A 5,933-nucleotide genomic window follows, 5' to 3' on the forward strand; every position below is an offset into this window, starting at 1 on the left:
CAGTTTAATTTTAGAAGTCCATGTCTCAAATGGTGGTGTACAAGCATCTTGGTGGACGGGCACACCCGTGGTGACGGGGCCAGGGTGGATGGGCCTTGGGTCATCTACAACCAAAGCAAACATACCAGCATAACAAAAAGGTGAAATATGATGCAGGTTTCTCTTGTCAACCAGCCATCAACTTCCTGTCAACAATAACCTCCATCACCTTGTACAGAATTTACCTTTCGCAAGTACAATATGCCCTTGGTGATTTAAAAAAAAAACAGGTGGAAAATATACAGTACATTTGACTTAATAGATGGAATCCATTAATTTTTGCATTCAAGGGCAATCTTGTACTATCATGGAGTACACACAAATGGAAGTTTGTAAGTCTACCACGGTTCGAGGTCCATTATTTGCTGACTTATACATTTGTATTAAAGCAATTCATAAATTTCCATCTTATTATTGAGGCTTAAGATAAGCTCTGTCCAGTCAAGGGAAATTGGATCTTCCTTAACAGTGACGCCTGCACACTTGTGTGCTACTTTAAACCTGGATGTTTATGTTCCTTTTCAAACAGCACCTCGGTCTTGCATTGGTGCTCAGTCCAGGCTTATTGTAACATGAAGGATACAAGTGAATTGTATAACTGCTCACAATCATGAAAATTGTGGACCAATCGAAGATTTTTCATAGTAATACATTGCAATATACCAACATCATCATAAAATGTACAAGGTAAACAAAATAATACTGTTTTAATTTTTAAGTGGTCATGAAAATTGCAAAGTTACTATTTCATCCATCCATCCATTTTCTGATCCGCTTATCCTCACAAGGGTTGGGGGCGTGCTGTAGCCTATCCCATCTGTCATCGGGGGACACCCTGAGCTGGTTGCCAGCGAATCTCAGGGCACACATACAATAAAATACAATACATGCTAATTTATATAGCGCTTTCACAACAGTGGCAGCTGTAACAAAGCGCTTAACAAAACAGTTAACATAAAGTAAAATAATAAACACAACACATAACATAAAACACGAACAGTCGTGCAGTCCTAACCACTTTTCCCTCACACGCTTTGTTGTTTAAAGCAGTTTGAGATGAAAGAGGAGAGAATCAAAGTGTCCTTTCACCAGTGGATCAGAGACGTCGTTCTCAAAATGTGCACACGTCAGCTACAAGCTTAGTTTCAAAGTCAACAAGAAGCTGCAGCATCCATTGACGAAAAAAAGAGATTGGTTCACTTCTCCTGTCCCATGTAAATCCATTTCAATTCCAAGCGGCAACTGTCAGTTCCAAATGCGCATCTGCGCTCCGCGCCGACGCTCCTCTCTCCTCATCAACTTCAGCAGCCATCCATCCAGCCACACCAACGCCGACTGTCCAACAGCGCCGACATCTCCACTGAACAAAACGAGGCTGTGAAAAATGCTGCCTATTACAGGCACAAAAAACACAACCACCCTGGGGCTGTCCAGCACCGACAGTCAATGGCACCGTCATTCCTCCCAATCAAAATCTGTACTGGTACAGGCATGCAGCCAAGAAGGCGCAACCACCAAGATGAACGATCATCCGCGCTCACACTCACATTTATGGAGAATTTAGAGTGTTCCTTGAACCTGTCATGCATGTTTTTGGAATGTGGGAGGAAACCGGAGTACCCAGAGAAAAGCCACACAGTCACGGGGAGAAATGCAAACTCCACACAGGGAGGCCGGAGCCAGAATCGAACCCTGCCCTTCTGCACTGCGAGGCCGACACGCTAACCAGTTACTACCGGACTGCAAGTTACTATTTTTAAGGCATGAATTGTTTTGCAGTTCCTTGCTTGGCCTACTGCTTGAAGGCTGCTAGGATAGGCTCCAGCACGCCCGCAACCCTCGCGAGAACAAGCGGTTCGAATAATGAATGCATGGATAAGTGAAAGTGTATCCAAGAGACTGGACAGGTTATGGTATTAGCATTTTATATTGTTGATGATATTATATAATATATTTATATTGTTGCCTTTTACGTGCACAGCGTGGGAACGTTGCCTCAGACTCTTGCACAGAGAACACGCGTTTACTACTACAGTATTATGCGTTGTAAAGTTACCTGTAATTCCAAGCTTTGTCATCCATTACATTGCATCACTTCCTGGTAATGGGCGTGTGGAAGAGACACGCCTCTCTGTGACGTCACAAATGCGTGACTTGTGCGTAGGTAGTTGCGAGCGCGCCCGGCTGGTCGTCACTGAGCGAAAGGAATAGAGTGAGTGGACGTTGTCTGCACGAGCCGACACCGCAAAGAAAAAGACGAAGCAACACCCAGCAACCAGGTGGACAAGCAGCTTCTGAAGCCGTCTTGCCTCCTTTCCTCAGCCACAACCGACCAACTCTTTTATTCTCATTAAATATGTCTAATATCGTCTGCTGTCAAACGCCACAGGTAAGATGAAACTAAAATATATCTTACTGCCGAGACGCCAGTGTGGCGAGTTGCTGTTGAATATGGCGAGATTTTTATTATTTTGCGAGATGTTTTATTATTTTTTTAACGTGCAATGTTGTGTGAGTCGTTTCTTATCTGGAGATGTATCTGCACTCTTTACGGGATGGAAATGGCTGTCTTCGGCTCCACTGCTGCTGAAAATGGCCGGGCATTTTTACAGCCGCCGTCGACAATGTCGCACACAAAATAAAGGTTCATTTGTCCCACCTCGCCAGTCGCGAATTTTCTGGTGCTGCGTAAGGACAAAACGTTGTAATAATGCCTCGTTGTCTGCCTCTGGATTGAACGGTTAGCTAGCGCGCGTGTCTCGTGGTTGCCATCCCAGCTCAGCAGGTTGTAGCCACCGGAAAGCTAACAATGACTGTTAAGCATGAACCTCCACCGGCATTCTTTGTTCGTTATTCGTGTGGAATGTTTCAAAGGTGTCTTGTTAAGCGAGCTCTGCAGTGGCGCGATGTATGTCGTGGCACAGGGCCAAGCGTTCGAGGGCCCCGCTAAGTTCCTCTAGCACCGGGAGGCAGACGCGCGAAGGACATTTTGGAAGCTAGCCACGATTTTCATTGACACGTGCGGCCTCCTCTTAAAAAAAATCACCCTGTAACATAATGCCGTATTTGATCACTTGTTAACTAGATATTGATGCTCTTGTACCGCCAACAAGACAATATTAATTTTCTACGAAAGGGAATAGTATTGAGGTTTAATGCGCCTTGCGTTGCCGAGTGGAGACTTCATTTCGTGCCTTAAATCCGTCCTGCTGTGCTCGTAATCCGATACGGAAACCGATGGCCACATAGATCTTTCTAATTGCTCTAATTCTCAAATACCCTCGGTAATTTCTCATTAGAAGAGAAAAGTACCAATTGTATGGCTTTAAAGGATGGTTTAACTGCTTGAGAATGACATCACAAAGTGGAAATCCTGTTATTGCGACAAAGCTCTATTGCAATTGTAATTCGTTTTTTCTTAAATTACTTTTTCAATATTATCAATTAAAGATACTGCCAGACTTTGTTTTAACATGGTGTTAAATATGCTTTCAAGATTAAGCCCTCGTTTTTCGTTCCGTTATATTTGGTATAGTGAAATTGATGCGGTACATTTCCACTGGAACCAAGCAACTCTCGCAGTAGACAATCCCCTCCACTAGAAGGTGCTCTAAACGCGTTGAGATTCTAGTCAGACGTGCACTTAAGTGCTCAACTAGTCACATGGAAACATTGAGTTTTGCTTCCTGGGCTCCGCTCGCCCCTTTCCTTCCTATGCTCCCCTTCATTCCCCCGGTAATCAAGCACACGTCTCAGGAAGCTGCCCTTGTCAAACAACATCTGGCACGTATTTCACAAATGACATATTATGGCCAATATCAGTACTGTTCTTGTCACAGCCTAATCTTCAGTATTTACAAAACTCAGAGCATATATATTTTTTAAACCAATCCTACGAAATTCCAACATTTCACAAGGTTGATTGCGGTTTATGCAAGGTAGATTGATTTCATTTTTGTTGTTCAGTGTTAATGTGATACAATGCTGACTTAATCGAGGAGCTGTGATTTGGGCTTTGCTGGTCGAGCATTGGAGGGATAATTTACTGGGTGGAGGCACAAGGGTAGTAAGTCAGCAGACGGAGTGCGGCTTAGACCATTCACTGAGTAGTTGCATAATCAGCCAAAAGTGGGTCAGTGTTCTCACCATCTAAACACAAACTGGAAGAATTACAGCTTTCAGCGCCGGTGCTGCTCTGCTTGTGATTTAGTGGATTACAGAAAGACTGCAGTGTGCTGAAGCGTGTCCCATGATGGATGGTTTTTCCCTGTGAAAAATGTTGACGCTTATTTTTATTATTCTCTATTTAGCAAGTTTGCCAAACCCAAATCAATTTCCTAGGATTTTTTTCCCTCACTCATATTTCCCCTTCCTTTGATAACTGGTATTCTAATAATCATGTCCCAGTAAACTTTGTCCCCTTGTATGCATTTTTGTTGGGCTGTTTTCTAACATCTTTTAATCACATTGCATAGTATGGTTTTGGATGGAGTTGGTTGCCTCATTTTGGTTGATTTGTACAATAGGACAATTAAAATGCTTAAACAATACATGGTTTCTTATCCTACTAGTCATGGTCTTCACAAATGCATTTGTATATTTGATCAGAGAACTGTTTAATCTTAAAACCAAATTCAACTTTTCACAATTTGCTTCCAGTGCAGCAGGTTCTTTACAGCGTAGTTCAGTTCTTCAGTTGGATAGGGTCAAAGTGAATGTTGAGAAAAAATGATGAAACTGTTACCAGGGCTGTACACTAACTTATGCACTGATGCTAGCAACTTTGCTACATGGCATGAGTGATCCGAGTGATCTGCTCGCAGCACACACACACACACACACACACACACACACACACACACACACACACACAACACTTTATCTCGCCCGATAGTTGGAGGCCCAACAGGCCATACAAATACTGTGTTTTGCACTAGTAGCACCTAATTTTACATAAATCATGGAACATTGGATGACCACCACGTACGCTCAGATGCCAAAATGCAAAGCAGGTCGATAGCACCTCAGCGAGTGGGAGCAAGCTGACTGGAAAGCTGTCATTTCTAAAGCAAATAGCGCTAGTCAGGTTAGGTGACTCTGGCAAATTTGCACATGGCAAAGTACACATGACGCGCGTCACCGACAGGCTTCCGCCTTGCATATGCAGTCTGACAAGCCAACAGAGTTGGATTTCCTCCCCTGAATCCCCCTTCAAATGCGGTAGGAGCATTAAAACATGGACTCGGCTAGTGCGACCGCATAAAATATTTACCCACGCATGTTGAAAAGTTGGCCGCATATTGAGCGCACTGTCGAGCCCTGTGTTATATTGTAAATTTTTGGATCAGGGTTTCTATGGTAATATCATGCAATAATATTCCCCAAAAAGGCATTTTTTTTCTTCCCCAACACAAAACTCAATCTCTCCATAATCCTGGGTTATTTATTTATTTATATTTTGGTGAGACTAAGTTTTGGGAAATCTTGCCACGTTTCGACTCACACCATTGTGCAAACTAGTGTATTGTTTGCCATACATAAGTATAGATCGTCATATGTCAAAGACTCCTTGCATTCTGAAAGTAAAGGCTACTCTCAAAAGTGTGATTGCTGTTTCAGAATATGGGCCAGCTGCTGTAGTCTTGTCTTTGGGCTTCCACATCTGTTTGCATAAGGCGGAGAAAAAAAAGTAGTGTGTTTCCCGTAACATGAAAGCGGCTGTGTTAGGGAGGGGCCAGCCAGGCAGCCTCCTCAGCCAGGGTGCTCTGCACCTCACACCTGAGACTCGTCAGCTCATCACCCACCTGTTGCCTATCTGCTCGTTTGGACTGGTACATATTGACTCACAGACCATTCCTCAGTGCAAGTTCGTGCCGTCACCACGCCAGTGGACT

General features: G+C 43.6%; 1 protein-coding gene across 1 annotated transcript in view; it reads left to right on the plus strand.

Annotated features, from left to right (window-relative positions):
* The first annotated feature begins 2,199 nt into the window (after window positions 1-2,199).
* LOC109512746 (influenza virus NS1A-binding protein homolog A) overlaps window positions 2,200-5,933 on the plus strand; it is a 23,811-nt gene continuing 20,077 nt past the window's right edge. Inside the window, exon 1 of the mRNA XM_019864717.1 lies at window positions 2,200-2,428. The gene's annotated coding sequence lies outside the window, so the exon portion shown is untranslated. The remainder of the gene's footprint in view (window positions 2,429-5,933) is intronic.

The sequence above is a fragment of the Hippocampus comes genome, unplaced genomic scaffold (assembly GCF_001891065.2).
Source record: "Hippocampus comes isolate QL1 unplaced genomic scaffold, H_comes_QL1_v1.1 scaffold172, whole genome shotgun sequence".
NCBI lineage: Eukaryota > Metazoa > Chordata > Actinopteri > Syngnathiformes > Syngnathidae > Hippocampus > Hippocampus comes.